At 39.9% G+C, this 14,143-nt stretch overlaps 1 protein-coding gene across 7 annotated transcripts in view; it reads right to left on the bottom strand.

Moving 5' to 3' along the window:
• FRMPD1 (FERM and PDZ domain containing 1) overlaps window positions 1-14,143 on the bottom strand; it is a 146,085-nt gene that overhangs the window by 98,516 nt on the left and 33,426 nt on the right. For 6 of the 7 annotated variants that reach the window (XM_077912561.1, XM_077912570.1, XM_077912563.1 and 3 more), the window contains one exon: window positions 6,786-6,828. The exons of the other annotated variant lie outside the window; for it this stretch is intronic. The gene's annotated coding sequence lies outside the window, so the exon portion shown is untranslated. The remainder of the gene's footprint in view (window positions 1-6,785; window positions 6,829-14,143) is intronic. 7 annotated transcript variants of the gene reach the window in all.

Here is a 14,143-nt window from a genome sequence, read left to right as displayed (position 1 = left end):
ACTCACTTCTTAAAAATGAACTCTCCAGCTCACTGCAAAATACAATGAATAAAGAGTTAGGTGAGAGAGTCCATTTTCTGTGTATTAGTGAAGAGAGCCCTGTCTCCCAGTACTCTCCAAACTGTGCCTGACTCCTTATCACACTCATGCGCCTAAATATGGCCCATTTTTACTTTATTAGGAGGATTGGGGGATGGGGATGTAGAAAGTATGTCTCCTCTCTGGACTGCTTTCTTAGTTCTCCAATCAGCCTTGTCTGCTTACATTTCTTTCCCTATTCCATATTCTCTGCTTCTTGATAAAGAAAGTGATATTCTACTCTATTGCTAATGGCAATGGATTTCATGACTGGGTTGGGAACAGAGGGAAAGGATGGGATAGAGCCAGGAATGATTATCACAATTTTTTGAAAATATTTGAATTCTTTATGTGTCCTGTCAGACAAGTTTTAAATCTCATTCCCCAGATGATAAATCTTTCAGTGTTCTAAGGAACAGCTTTGGAAATAGAAGTGGTTTCAGCATCTATTTCCTTTTTTAATTCTTTTTAAAATTCTCTATTTCTCTATTGGTGCAGCTTTTGGGAGGTCAGTTCCAATGGCATGCCCATGGTGTTATAGCCAGTGTCTAGCATGGCCCTACTCTGGTCTTGCCACTACATCTGCTCCAATTACCACAGGCTGGATTCTGCTTTAAATCACACTACTTCTCTACTCCCCATAGCCCAAGAGGCAGATGCCACCATCCCTCCATCATCACTTTCTTCAGCTCCTATACTTTTCAAAGCACTTTACCATTTGTAAAACCCCAGACAAAGTAAACATCTCACTTTATTCTCTCAATAGCTCCTTAAGTTATGCAACACAAACATTATTATCCCCATTTTACAGGAGTATAAGCTGAGACAAGCTTAGAGAAGTCAAATGATTTATATGAGGTCACAGCTAACAAACAGGATTCAAATTCAAGTTTATCTGGGTAACAGAGCTCTATCCTTGCAGGGAGGAAGATGGCTGCAACACAATCATAATATGGAGAAATTTCATAAATCATTTTAGGGTGACTATCCAGGGGGTCCTCTAAAGATGTGGTCCTGCATCCTATAACTGACTCCCTTTCTTAGCCAGCTCCATATAGAGGTAAGTCATGCTGGGAGACATATAATGAATGGAGAGGGTAGGATGTGAGGGCCTAGAGCTAGAACATAAAAGAGATGTCACATATACCCAGGGAGACTGAACCAGTGCAGGACTGGTGGAGGATGCTGTCTCTGCCACACTGTTTAAAACTGTGGGGAGGACCAACTCCCAGGGGCCTGGAAAGTACCTGTCTTGCTAGTGAGTCTCCAGTGAAGCCTTTTGATTCTGGGGCCACCTGAGAGGCCCAGCTGGCTTTAACAGAGTGGGACCCTTTCACAGGTGAGTAGAAATTCTCCCTGCCCACTTGCTGCTCATAGCCCTGAGGGAAAACCCCTACCTTGGCTGAAGTCTATCTTCCTAGAGGGGAATGTCACAGTTGGGCCAAACTACCCCTCCCAGGGCCACTACTAGCTCATACAGCACCTTTATGTGGATTAGAAAAAAAGCATCTCCTCCTCAGATGCCTTTGTGAAAACAAGAAAATAATGTTCCCTTCCTTCAGGCAGATGTAGCTCCACACCATGGTATACAATCAGCAAGTGGATTTTAGTTCCTACTGATCCTCTCAACCAGGTACCCTTGTATAGTGTAGACAACCTATACAATGGCACACAGAAGCCCAACCCTCCCCTATTCATATTGAGATGTCTGAAGATCCTAGAAGCCTCTGCCATCTCACCTCAGCATGGTAGGCCCAGCTGACCAGCCTCGTTCATGACTAGGCCACTGGAGAAGCATCAGCTTCCTTTGCTTTCATGATTGCTACACTGTTGCTACCCAAAAGGCCATCGTATCCTGATTTGCCCAGGTGCCAACATGAGTGGCCAAAGCAGATCAGAGATCATTTAAGGAGACTCCATAGCTTGAAGGAAGAAGACCAAGCTAAATAGCTAGAGGAGATTACACATATTGAGATAGGTTTAAAAGAAAAAGTAAGCTTTTAAAATAAGAATTCTGAGGGGAGCCCCGGTGGTACAGTGGTTTGGCGCCGCCTTCAGCCCAGGGCGCGATCCTGGGGACCTGGTATCGAGTCCCATGTCAGGCTCCCTGCGTGGAGCCTGCTTCTCCCTCTGCCTGTGTCTCTGCGCACCGCCCACCCCCCCCATGAATAAATAAAATCTTAAAAATAAATAAATAAAAAATAAAATAAAATAAGAATTCTGAGATTCAAGTAGAGATTAAAAAGACAGAATCAGAATGAAGACACATGGTTTTGGGAAGTTAAAAAGACAATTTCTAAATTTAAACATTTTAATTGTGGAAGTGAAAAATAGAATGAACACCACTGAAAATTGGTTTAATGACCTGAAAGATGAAAAAGGAGAACAACCCCACCAAACCAAAAATACAAAGAAATGGAAGTTATGAGTGAAAAGGTTAAAACCATGGCTGATATATCTAGGAGAGATAAACATAATAGAGCAGCAAATGGAGCAAAATTAATAAGGGGGTGAAGCAATCATCAAAGAAGTAAAAGAAGGGATCCCTGGGTAGCGCAGCAGTTTGGCGCCTGCCTTTGGCCCAGGGCGCAATCCTGGAGACCCGGGATCGAATCCCACATCGGGCTCCCGGTGCATGGAGCCTGCTTCTCCCTCTGCCTGTGTCTCTGCCTCTCTCTCTCTCTCTCTCTCTCTCTCTCTCTGTGACTATCATAAAAAAAATAAATAATAAATAAATAAAACAAAGAAGTAAAAGAAGAAAACTTTAGGGATTTTAAGCAACTTGAATTTTCAGCTAGAAAAAAGACATTGAATGCTATTCAGCAGTAATTTTAAAACACATACCATACCTAGGGAGGCACCTTGCTGGCTCACTTGGTGGAGCATGAGACTCTTGATCTCAGGGTGGTGAGTTCAAGCCTCACAATGAGTGTGGAGATTACTTAAAAAGTAAAATAATAAAATAAAATAAAATAAAATAAAATAAAATAAATAAAAAATAAAATAAAAAAATAAAATAAAATCATATACCTAGGACTTCCAGTTCTGGATAAGATAGAGGAACATATTTCTCCCTATTCTTCCTGTTAAATATAGCTAAACCCTCTAGACACATGTGTAAAACAAACATAAGGAAATTCTGAATGATGGAGAGAATGCAAACCAGCCAGGCACCTCAGGGCTCAAAAAACAACATGGCAACAAATTCCGTGGATTTTCTTTTTGCATTCTATATATCCCCAACGAGGCACTAGAGAAGCCCACAATTAGGAAATGCCAAAGGGCACAGACTTTTTTTTAAAAAGGCCTCAAGAAAAGTCTGATTTCCGTAGCCAAAGGGATGGGAAAGAGCAGCCCAACAAGACAGAAGTCTTTGTGACAACATGTACCCCATTCCAGCCAAACACTAGAGTAAAAAATTACACACAGTGGTCCTACTCCCACTCTCCCACCCCTGGTCAGTGGAGGCTAAGTAGAGAACGTGAATGTTCACCCCTGCCCTGAGGTCACAAGACACATCTCCCACTCTGCCCCAGGGTGGTATCAGCAGAAGCTGAGTGGGGATTTGGACTTCCATCCCCACCCAGTGGTCACAAGGCACGGTTCTCTTTCCCTACCAGGACAGTGTCTGCCAAGGCCTGCTAAAACAGAATTCAAATAAGATCCAGAATCTCATAACATAATACCCAAAATGTCCAGAATACAATTTTAAAAATCACTTATCATACCAAGAACCAGAAAAATCTCACCTTGAATGAAGGAAAGACAACAGATACCAAAATGGAGAAGCTGCAGATGCTAGAATGATCTGACAATGTTTTTAAAGTGGCCATCCTAAAAATGCTTCAATAAGCAATCATGAGTTCTCAGATGAAAACATAGGAAATATCAACAAAGAAACAGATGTTATTTTAAAAAAATAATGACATGGAAATGATATAACTGGAAAATACAACAAAAGAAGTTAAAAACTCTCTGGATAGGGCAGCCCGGTGGCTCAGCGGTTTAGCACCGCCTTTGACCCAGGACGTGATCCTGGAGACCCAGGATCAAGTCCCACGTTGGGCTCCCTGCATGGAGTCTGCTTCTCCCTCTGCCTGTGTCTCTGCCTCTCTCTCTCTGTGTCTCTCATGAATAAATAAATAAAATCTTTAAAAAAAAAAAAAAAAAAACCTCTCTGGATATACTCAATAGTAAAGCAGAGGTAACAAAAGATAAAATCGGTGAATTTAAGGGAAGATTAATAAAATACAACCCATTCAAGCAACTAAGAAAAATATATTGGGGGAAAAAAGAACAGAGTTCAGCTAAGACTCATAAGAGTTTCAGAAGGGCAAGAGAGACAAAGCAGGACTGAAAAAGCAGTTGAAGAAATAATAGCTGAAAATTCCCCAAATTTGGCAAAAGACAAAAGTCTAGTTCGAAGAAGTAGTTGTGCAAATTCCAGAAGGGATAAACACAAAGAAACAGAAATTCACATCAAGGCATCATAATTATACTTCTGTAAACTAATGACAAGAAAAATTTAAAAGTCTGATAGCAGAGAGAAATGACAAATGGCTTATAGAGGACTGTCTATTAGAACACCAATTCCAATGACAGCCAAATTCTCATTTGAAATGGAGGCCAGAGGAAGTGGTGCAATGTTTTTCAAGTGCTGAAAGAAAATCAGCATCAACTTAAAATTCTATATCCAGCAAAAAAATATCCTTCAGAAATAAAAGTGAAAAACTAAGGGAAATTATGACCAATAAAGCTTCCCTGAAAAGATGACTAGGGGTAATTCTTCAAACACAAAAGCAATGATAAAAGAAGGAAACTTAAAAAAGAAAAAAAAAAGAAGGAAACTTGGAATATCAGAAATAAAGAAAGAATGACAGAAAGAATAAAAATATTGGTTAGTGTAATAAAATGTCATTTTCCTCTTGAGTTTTCTGATTTATGTTTGGTATTGGAAACAAAAATTATAATATTGTTAGATGTTTTCAATGTATATAATATTTAAGATAATCAGGACACCTGGGTGGCTCAGCGGTTAAGAGTCTGCCTTCGGCTTAAGGAGTGATCCTGGAGGTCCAGGATCGAGTACCACATCAGGCTCCCTACATGGAGCCTGCTTCTCCCTCTGCCTTTGTCTCTGCCTCTCTCTTTCTGTGTCTCTCATGAATAAACAAATAAAATCTTTTAAAAAATTTTTTGAATTATTTAAGACAATCATATTAAAAAGGAGAGAGGGTAAAGGGACCTAAATGTGCATTTCACTTGAAGTGGTAAAATGTCAGCATCAGTAAACTGTGATAAGTTATATTTGACAAAAAAATGTAACTTTATATTTGACTAAAAAACTATACAGAAATACACTAAAAAACATTATAGACAATTCAAATTGGAATTCTAAAAAATTGCTCAAGTAATTCACAGGGAAGCATGCAAGATAGGAATGGAAAATGGGGGACAAACAAAATAAATAATTAAATGTCAGACTTAAGTCCTAATATTTCAATAATTACAGTAGATGTAACTAGTCTAAATATACCAATTAAAAGACAGAGATTGGCAGAACAGAGTTTTAAAAACATGCCCTGGTGAAATTCCTGAACTCCAAGAACAAAGCATTAAGATCCTAAGCTTCCAGGCAATGTGAATAGCTTACTTATGAAGGAAAGAGAGTCACCCAGAATTATTTTGTGGACCCCACAAACTGCCCTTGTTAAAATTTATTGAAACCTAATATTTGTTAGTCAATGTTCTTTTTTTTTAAACAAAAGATTTTATTTATTTATTCATGAGAGACACAGAAAGAGAGAGAGGCAGAGACACAGGCAAAAGGAGAAGCAGGCTCTATGCAGGGAGCCTGATGTGGGACCCAATCCCAGGTCTCCAGGATCACACCCTCGGCCAAAGGCAGGCACCCAACCGCTGAGCCACCCATATGGCTCATGGGTGTCAATGTTAGTCAATGTTCTAAGCAGTTCATGTCATCTCATTTTTTAATTCTATGTGATATATGTTATTAGGTCCCCTGTTATATAGATGAGGAGACTTTCCCAAGGTCATTTAATTAGAATCTAAGACCTTAGATTCAAACCCAGGAAAGAAATGAACAAAACTAAAGAGTGACTGTAAGTTAGCTCCCTGAATAAGAGAGCAAGAAGAGAACTCCCAGACAGTGAACAACATACTGGAAGGTTCCAAGGATGGAAAGGAAAACCTATTATATGCCAGGTATTTTTTTTTTTTTAGATTTTATTCATTTATTCATGATAGAGAGAAAGAGAGAGAGAGGCAGAGACACAGGCAGAGGGAGAAGCAGGCTCCACGCCAGGAGCCCAACACGGGACTCCATCCTGGGACTCCAGAATCACGCCCTGGGGTGAAGGCAGGCACTGAACCGCTGAGCCATCCAGGGATCCCCGTGCCGGGTATTTTAAATACACTATTAATTATGGCAAAACCCCAACAAACAGGTATTAGAGTGTTCCTTTTGCTGATGAAGAGATTCAGCAAAGTTAAATAACTTGATCAAAATAATCCAGTAGCAGGTGATAGTCATAACTTAAATCTGGGTCAGCCACCATCCGCTATTGGGTTGAGAAGCCAGAAAGGCTCTTAGGACATATTTCCCATGATGGTTGTCTTTGTCATTCCATAGTTTCCCTGTAGTGTCCCAGAAATTAAAACTTTAAAGAGAAAAGGATCTGTCCTACCTTTCTTGGTGATTTTAGCAAGCCCACTGGGTCTGAGTGTCATCTATAAAAGAAAGAATTGAGCTACATCAGTGTTTTTGTTTTTAATTTAACTTAATTTAAAGTAAACTCTATGCCTGACATGGGGCTTAAACCCACGACCCTGAGATCAAGAGTCTCATGACTGAGCCAGCCAGGTGCCCCTATGGCACCTTGACTTTTTAAATATCTTAATTTTTTTTTAAGATTTTAAGTAATCTCCACACCCAGCATGCACAATCTACCAGCTAAGCCAGCCAGAAGCCCCTAGTATTTTTCTAACTTTGGTGAAGGGTAGACCAGTAGAATCCTTTATTCAATTCAAAGCCTATTAAATAGAAGCTCAATGTAGAAGACAGGTATAAGCAGAGCAAATCTGACTGAAGGGAGATCTAGGGGCAGTGCTAGCCTAAACCCTCTTCAGTTAAAACACTCTTTTACAACCATGAATTCTGGAAGTAGTTCATGGAGAAACCCTGGACACAGGGGAGTGTGTTGGAGGCATTCTCTTCCATCTTCAGTGTAGGATAGGGAGAGAGATTGATGACCTAGATTTTGTTAAAAACAAGGCTTTATTCATGTTTTGTTACGATGGACTACGTACCGAGACATTGTGTCTTAGTCTTTTCTTTGAATCAGGGATGCTCTGGGAAGGATCCGGGCCATGGATTCAGACGTGGCTTGAATACCAGCTCTTGCTCTTGTTAGTTTCGTGACCTTGGACAACTAATGTAACCTTTCAGTTTTCACATCATAATAAACAGATAATACTGACCTTGGGGAGTGTTGTGGGGATCAAATTAAATAAGGATAAAGCACCTAGCAGAGAATCAGGGTATTGTAGACATTTGATTAAAAGCAGCTATTATTATACGCTTTGAAACTCCCAGATCTTGGGGCACCTGGGTGGCTCAGTCCACTAAGTGTCTAACTCTTGATTTCATCTCAAGTCATGATATCAGGGTTATGAGATCAAGCCCCACAGTGGGCCTGGCACTGGGTATGGAGTCTGCTTGGGATTCTCTCTTTCCTTCCACGCTTCCCCAACCCCCTTCCCTCTCGGAAAAAATAAAAAGAACCTGCCAGATCTTAACACTTTTTTTTTTTTTTTTTTTTTTTATGATAGTCACAGAGAGAGAGAGAGAGGCAGAGACACAGGCAGAGGGAGAAGCAGGCTCCATGCACCGGGAGCCCGACGTGGGATTTGATCCCGGGTCTCCAGGATCGCGCCCTGGGCCAAAGGCAGGCGCCAAACCGCTGCGCCACCCAGGGATCCCTGGATCTTAACACTTTAAATCTGCTTTTTCTTTCACAATTTGTGGAGTTTGGGTCTTCTCTTTTTTTCTTTTCTCTTTTTAAAAGATGTAGATTGATAAATATAAAAAGAGATGAACTTTTTGTGAAAGAATGCTGAAACTACTGTAAATTTAAGTTGTGGATTATGAAAAAACACAATGACACTGAAGAAATATATAACCTAGACCCCGATTAATGACTGTTATACATGCTGATTAGCTTGAAACCAAACAGCAAGCGTTCACAAAATTATCCATTATTAAAACATACATTTTTTTCAAAAATAAAAGATCCTTTTCTGATCCTAGTATTGACAAGACAAGGATAACCTGATTTTACAGACCTTCTGTCTTAAAATAAGTGATGTTTTGTGCATCATACAGTTGGGGGCATAGCCTGACCTTCTAAAGCCTACGGTTTATAGAGGCTAAAGTCATGGAAGATTTCCTATAATGGTCCATGAATTCCTGCCACTTTCCATGAAACTTAATGGGAGAACATTTTAGAGCATACTTTGTCAACTGATACTAATGTGTCCATTAGTGTGATTCCAGAGGGAATTTCAGTCTATGCCTAGAGAACGGTCACTTGGGGAACAGAAATAGCTACTTACAGCCACCATCTCCCAACAACTCTGTCCTCTGTCCAGCCTCCTCCTCTTTCAGTCCTACCAGGAAACGACATATAACTAGGTATGTGCCATTAATGGTATCTGCATTGTCCACACTTGAGCCATAATCCCTTAGGGCATACCACCTTGATGTCCTTCAAGACCTTATACAGACAATATCTCATTTGACCTTCACAATACTCCTCTGAGCTAGGTTTTGTTATCCCATTCCACAGATGAGGAAAACAGAAGTACACAACAGTTAAACTATTACTTCGAGGTCAGAGGTTAAGTGGCAGAGCTATGCTTTGTCTAATGCAATGGCCCAGCCCCACGCTGGATGTATAGAGGCATATACTTGGGCTGACTGGGCTCTGTGAATTCCTGTGCTTTGCTAGCCTGATGTGGCCCAAATTAAATACATCCACATTTATTCATTCATTAAAATAACATTGACTAGGAGAGTATGGGTAAGGCATGTGCTATAATGGTGATAGTGTCCTAGAAAGTTCCAGAGCTTTGGAGTCACTCAGAACACAGATATATGGATATCTTGATTCTCATCAAGTGCTAGGTATTAGTAAGGAGTGCTATGGAGAACACAGGTGAATCACATGGGGTCCTGACCCTCAAACATCTCTGAGGGTTTTTTTGTTGTTGTTGTTAAGATTTTATTTATCTGAGAGAGAGTGAAAGAGATCACAGAGGGAGAAAGAGAAGCAGACTCCCCGTTGAGCACAGAGCCCAACTCAGGCTTGATCAGAAGACCCCAAGACCACTACCTGAGCCAAAGGCAGAGGCCCAACTGACTGAGCCACCCAGGAGCCCCTGAAGTTTAAATAAATTATATGATGATCTGAAAAAATAAAACAGTTGAATCCCTATCTTACTTCTTATATCTTACTCTTCATTTTAAAATAAAATCCAAATGAATCAAATATTTTCATGGTGGAATCAAAAAAGTACTAGAAGAAAATACTGGCTAATGTACAAGAAGGATCATAAACATTAAACAAAAGATCAACAGACATTTTTACATAAAAATTAAAAATCTTGCATGGGGGAAACCAACATAAGCTTAGTCAAAAGATAAATGAAAAGTTAGGGAAAATACGATACAGATAACAAATAAGGGATAAATAAATAAGGTATATATATGCAGTTTCTAAATATATATATATATATATACACACATATATATACACACACATATATATACATATATACAAAGTTTCTAAAAAGCAGTAATTAACAGACCAACAACCCTATAAAAAAATGGGCAAAAGATAGGAATAGCTAATTCATGATAAAGCAATTATAAATGGTTCATCTACAAATGGTTCATTTCCATCAAACTCATAAGAGATGGAAATAAAGGCAACACTGAGATATCATGTTATCTAACATAATGGCAAAGATTGGAAGTTTCCTAATACATGTGTTGTTGGAGACATTGAAAAACAAACTCATGTTTTGTTGGCAGGAGTGTAAATTGCTACATTTTCTCTGAAGGGCAATTTAGCAATATCTATGAAAAATTTTTAAATGTGGATCAATAGCAAAACATTTTAAACAACCAAAATGGGGGATCCCTGGGTGGCTCGGCAGTTTAGCGCCTGCCTTTGGCCCAGGGCGCGATCCTGGGGTCCCGGGATCGAGTCCCGCATCGGGCTCCCAGCATGGAGCCTGCTTCTCCCTCCTCCTGTGTCTCTGCCTCTCTCTCTCTCTCTCTCTCTCTCTCTCTCTCTCTGTGTCTATCATAAATAAATAAATAAATCTTTAAAAAATAAAAATTAAAAAAAAAAACAACCAAAATGCCCATCATAATTATGGCACATGCATTTAATGAAATGCCATATAACTATAAAAAAAGAAAAAGAAAGCTCTTTAGCTACTACCCATTGAAAACAATTTTTATGATATGTTGTTAGTTTTTTTAAAGCAAGGTGCAGGGAAGCCCCCATGGCTTAGCAGTTTGGCGCTGCCTTCGGTCCAGGGTGTGATCCTGGAGACCTGGGATTGAGTCCCACATCAGGCTCTCTGCATGGAGCCTGCTTCTCTCTCTACCTGTGTCTCTGCCTCTCTCTCTCTCATGAATAAATAAATAAAATCTAAAAAAAAAGGCAAGGCACAAAATCACAAATACAATGTGCTACCATTTGCACTTTTAACAACAGAAAGAAATCAGTATTCAAGAATATATACAAAACCCTTAACACTGGTTGATAAGGGGGAAAAAGAACTAAAAAAGGCTGAAGGACTGGAATGAAAGCTAACCTTTCACACATACCCTTTGTATCTTCTGAATTTTTTAATGGTATCAAATGTTTTTGAACTTTTATATTGAAAAGATCTCTTAACAACCGTTTCAATTCTAGGAATTAGCTCTACAGAGTATTTACACATGTGTTTCATACATTCAAAGATATTCACTGAAGTATTTTATATAATGGCTGGCAACTGAAAACATCCGAAATGCCTACTAAGAAGAGACCTTCATAGATTATAATTCAGTCATACAAAGAGTTATATACAATCATTAAAAAGAAGTTGGTGGTACTCCATGGATTAATAAAGAATAATCTTAAACCGTTTTGAATAAAAAAGATATATATAGTATAGTCTGTGTCATGTGCTTATAGTATGCATGTATTTATTTTTTTAATAATAAATTTATTTTTTATCAGTGTTCAATTTGCCAACATACAGAATAACACCCAGTGCTCATCCCGTCAAGTGCCCCCCTCAGTGCCCGTCACCCATTCACCCCCACCCCCCGCCCTCCTCCCCTTCCACCACCCCTAGTTCATTTCCCAGAGTTAGGAGTCTTTATGTTCTGTCTCCCTTTCTGATATTTCCTACCCATTTCTTCTCCCTTCCCTTATATTCCCTTTCACTATTATTTATATTCCCCAAATGAATGAGACCATATAATGTTTGTCCTTCTCCGATTGATTTATTTCACTCAGCATAATACCCTCCAGTTCCATCCACGTTGAAGCAAATGGTGGGTATTTGTCATTTCTAATGGCTGAGGAATATTCCATTGTATACATAAACCACATCTTCTTTATCCATTCATCTTTCGATGGACACTGAGGCTCCTTCCACAGTTTGGCTATTGTGGACATTGCTGCTATAAACGTTGGGGTACAGGTGTCCCGGCGTTTCATTGCATCTGCATCTTTGGGGTAAATCCCCAGCAGTGCAATTGCTGGGTCGTAGGGCAGGTCTATTTTTAACTCTTTGAGGAACCTCCACAGTTTTCCAGAGTGGCTGCACCATTTCACATTCCCACCAACAGTGTAAGAGGGTTCCCTTTTTTCTGCATCCTCTCCAACATTTGTGGTTTCCTGCCTTAGTATGCATGTATTTAGACTCCATAAGACCATAGACTATTTCTGGAAGAATATACAAGAAACTACCAATATTGGTTGCCTGGTGGTGGGAAGGGTGGGTAGTTTGGCGGGAGGCAGGGGGCTTGGAACTGACATGTGGCTGAGGGACAGATGTAGGAAGACAATTTCCTTTTCACTGTACATCTCTTTGTGGCTTTGCAATGTTTTTACCATGTGCAAATATTATATAATCAACAAAACAAGTTTTAAGTACATTATGTTTAACTATAAGTGCCTGCTTGGGGCAGCTCCTGGTGGCTCAGCAGCTTAGCGCCGCCTTCAGCCCAGGGTGTGATCCTGGAGACCCCAGATCAAGTCTCACTTTGGGCTCCCTGTGAGGAGTCTGCTTCTCCCTCTGCCTGGGTCTCTGCCTCTCTCTCTCTCTCTCTCTCTCTCTGTCTCTCATGAATAGATAAATAAAATATTTTTAAAAATAAGTGCCTGTTTGTATTGAGTCAAAAGTTGCTTCCCTGTGAGTTCTACCTGTTGATTCAGCTTCTATCATTGGGGTCACTGTAAAGTAGGTTTAACCCCCTTTCATTCTAGACAGGGGTGATATCTGATACTCTGAGTCCTCACTTCTCCAGCCAGGCTCCCTCAAAATAGTTCTAGGAAAGATCCTTCCCCATCCTTGTCCCAGTCTTTGGACCCTCTCTGATCCCTAGGATTTCTTAGAAAGATCATTACCTAAAGCTGAACACTGCTTTTTCATGCAGTGTAGTGGGCTGCTGTCACCTCTCCACTGCTGCTATGACCTTCTCCCTACTGGAGTTTCTGCCTTGGATGGGGAGAGTCAAGCCAGTGGGGAATGGCAGGAATACATTATCCCCCTTTCTTCCAGACCTTGGAGGTGAGGCTAGCCTGGTGCTTTTTCCTTTCTTTTGGGGGGGAGGGGTGTAGTGGTCTTCCTGCACCTTGTTACCTCTTAACCTGCAGCAGAGTCTGAACCAGAGTTCAGAGTGGCTGAAGGAAGGGGCAGTTTAGAACACAGTGTTCATGAGACATTCATGAAGCATTTAAGAATGAGAAATGCTAAGGTGGTTCAGTTGTGAGGGGCTGTGTTCGGGAAAGCAGCCCCAAGTGATGTTGGGAAGGAGCAAAGTGAATTCACAGCTGGCTTAAAGATGTGTTTATGCATACTGGACTTTCCTTGACTATTGTGGCTCTGCATCAAAATAAGGACGTCTCTGAGCTGCTCTGGGAAGGGCAAGATGGACCTCTATGGTCTCTGCAAACACTTCTACCCTTGATATCATCATGAATTTACCTTACCCCTGGCCTTTCTTTTCTTTTTTATAACGCTTGTTGGGTTTTTTTTTCTGATTATGATAATAATACACATCCATGATAAAAAATTTAGAAAATACAGAAAAGTTTAGAAAAGAAAACCCATAATCTTACTATATATCATCATCTTTTTCTATTTCTGTTTAGTTTGTTTCTTACAAAATTGACTACATGGCATACAATTTTGTATTCTACTCTTTTGACTGGACATTATAGCCTAACATTTTCCATGTTAACTGTTTTTAAAACCATGATCAGTAATGCTTCAAAATGGTCTTTCATGAAGACATACTGTAATTTATTTAATCATTCACCTATTTTTAGACATTGTTTCCAATTTCCCCCTAAAATTGCTATGATTAACACCTTTGTGCATAAATCAACATCTGCCTCCTTGATTATGTTTTAGAGTAAAATTCCTAAAAGCAGAATTCTTGGGGCAACTTGGTGGTGCATTGGTTAAGCAATCAAATCTTGATATTAACTCAGGTTGTGAACTTGGGGTCATCAGATCAAGTCCCACAACTGCCCCATGACGAGCCCTGCACGGGACTCCATGCTCAGGGTAGAGTCTGCTTCTCTCCCTCTCTCTGCCCCTTTCCTGCCTGCACTCTCTCTCTCTCTCAAAAAAAAATGAATCTTCAAAAAAGACATAGATGATAGATAGACGATAGATAGATAGATAGATAGATAGATAGATAGATAGATGTAGAATTCTTGAGTCAAAGGGCTCTTCATACATACTGTTC

The sequence above is a fragment of the Canis aureus genome, chromosome 10 (assembly GCF_053574225.1).
Source record: "Canis aureus isolate CA01 chromosome 10, VMU_Caureus_v.1.0, whole genome shotgun sequence".
NCBI lineage: Eukaryota > Metazoa > Chordata > Mammalia > Carnivora > Canidae > Canis > Canis aureus.
This window is presented reverse-complemented; position numbering and strand designations above follow the sequence as displayed.